Consider the following 2,500-nt stretch of genomic DNA (forward strand, 5'->3'; position numbering starts at 1 on the left):
TGGTCTAGTGTTATCCAATTGCGTGCAGTGAGATTTTTAAATGCATGCTTGTTGCCGCCCCTCGAGTTGGGCGGCAACAAGCATGCATTTAAATTGTTCGTAGCCAGATCGTGCACATTGTTCGTAGCCAGACCCTTAATCTTTCTAGATTACCAGGGTCTGGATTTTCCAGGCTACATATCTGCCACTCTAGCCCAGAAACATGAAGGCAGAAGCACAGTGGGATACCACAGCTTCAGGAAAATGTTGACCAATGCATTTGTGGTTTTCACAATCCCCATAATCACATAGGGCTTCTGGGATTGTGCAGGGAGAAGCAGGGTAAAAAATGGCTTCCATGCAACAGTACCGCTATACTCATGCCACAGTACCGCAACATTCATTCAACAGTACCTCTATACTCAACAGTACCTCTATATTCAACAGTACCTCTATACTCAACAGTACCTCTATATTCAACAGTACTCAACAGTACCTCTATACTCAACAGTACCTCTATATTCAACAGTACTCAACAGTACCTCTATACTCAACAGTACCTCTATATTCAACAGTACCTCTATACTCAACAGTACTCAACAGTACCTCTATACTCAACAGTACATCTATACTCAACAGTACTCAACAGTACCTCTATACTCAACAGTACCTCTATATTCAACAGTACCTCTATACTCAATCTAAGAGGGAATTAGAAAGTAGCAGGTATGGAATTTTGTCGGAGGTTTTGCTATAGACTTTATTAAATGAGTGAGAGTCTACACACTAACATTGAATAGCTGTCACTGGTATTCAGGCAAACATTAACATACTTAAACTGAGGCCTGCATTGCTACAGCCGTATAAATGGAACATGGAACAGACAGATAGAAACCCTCTCTTTAAAATCAGCAGCATAGATGCCCTTGCATTCATTTCAAAGCCTATTCTTGAATCGCCAATCTGAGGTTCTTGACGTCTGCCGTGTTGATGTGTTCATATGGCACGGCTGCACCATCTGCCTGCGTGGGGTTAGCGTGGTGTGGTGTGGCACCATGTTTCCCGACACCCTTGACACAGTTTCTGGGGATGAGCCACCCATGCCTTTTAGTGTCATAAGAGGAAGGAAGAGCCGGGAAGGGAGATGAAAAGAGTTTGGGCGTAAATACCACCCCGCAGATGGCTTCTCAACATGAATCAAGCCCACATACAAACCATGCAGCTCAAGCCTTTTCAGCATGGGGCTTCTATTTTTACTCTCTCTTTCTCTCTCTCTCTCTCTCTCTCTCTCTCTCTCTCTCTCTCTCTCTCTCTCTCTCTCTTTCTCTCCATCCCTCCCTCCCTCTCTTACTTATTTTCTCCCACACTAACTCAAGTGCTTTCTTCCATACCATTCTGCCATTTTCTTGATCTTCTCTGTTTCTCTTTTCTTCTTCTTCTTCTTCTTCTTCTTCTTCTTCTTCTTCTTCTTCTTCTTCTTCTCCTTCTTCTTCTTCTCTCTCTATCTCTCTATCCTATCTAACCCCCCCCCCCCCCCCCCCCTCTCTTCCCTCCATCTGCCTCTCAGTGTGTAAGATATTGACTATCTATAATGATTAGGGATGGCATGACAGAGGATGGTGTCAAGTCTGTAATGTAAACCATATGTTCCCCTTCAAATCTTTAACTCGCTCCCTTGGACATTGTGAAACACACAATGTTTGAAATTGTGTCAAAATCCTTCCAGTGCCGTCGTCAAACCTGCAGCACCACCAGGGCCATTGTTTAAACCTAATATAGTCTACATAAAAAAAGGACTTGTTTCCCTGGGAATCTAATTTTGCTAACAATGACAACTGATGGCAAAGCGGTCCACTTGTTCTGTGATTGTGATCCCTTGCTGGGATCCTGAGGGGCCCACTCTTGTTTTCATTTTCAGACTTTAACATGTTTAACTAGAGGAGCTTAGGGGAACGGATGAATGGGGAACTTAATATTTTCACTATGGCAAAAAAAACACAAAACACAAGTTTAAACAAATTCAAACCATCTGGCGAAACTCTGCAGTTCTCCTTTAAAGTAAGTGAAGCAGATTCATTCCCCAGCCATAATGAATCAGATCTAAAATGCACAAAAACAGCTTTTGGATTGTTCACCCTACCAACAAACAGTGCTTAATGTCTTTCTTCAGCAAGCATCAGAGATTATAAACTCACAAAATGCCTTCCTTGAGTGCCTTCTGACATTCAAACTCATATACTGCATAATATATGATCAAATCTCTGCTAGCCTCTCACTCTAACTTGCTAGCACTTAGAAACCATACTACATATGGCCTTCTGCTTCACTCTAGCCTGCTAGTGCCTAACCCAACAACCTTGTATATGACCTGCTAGCCTGCTAGCACTCAGCAGACAGAAACTGTGTGGTGGTGGGCGGTGGTAGCGTAGTGGTTAAGGAGCTGGGTTAGCATGCAGTAGCCAGAAAAGATGTTGGTTCGATTCCTGGCTTCCGCCATTGTGCCCTTGAGCAAGGCACTCAA

General features: G+C 43.3%; 1 protein-coding gene across 1 annotated transcript in view; it reads right to left on the bottom strand.

The window, feature by feature from the left end:
- The window catches only part of LOC121696640 (low-density lipoprotein receptor-related protein 1B-like), a 329,232-nt gene that overhangs the window by 142,148 nt on the left and 184,584 nt on the right, over nucleotides 1-2,500 (bottom strand).

This window comes from Alosa sapidissima, chromosome 2 (genome assembly GCF_018492685.1).
Source record: "Alosa sapidissima isolate fAloSap1 chromosome 2, fAloSap1.pri, whole genome shotgun sequence".
NCBI classification, from domain to species: domain Eukaryota; kingdom Metazoa; phylum Chordata; class Actinopteri; order Clupeiformes; family Clupeidae; genus Alosa; species Alosa sapidissima.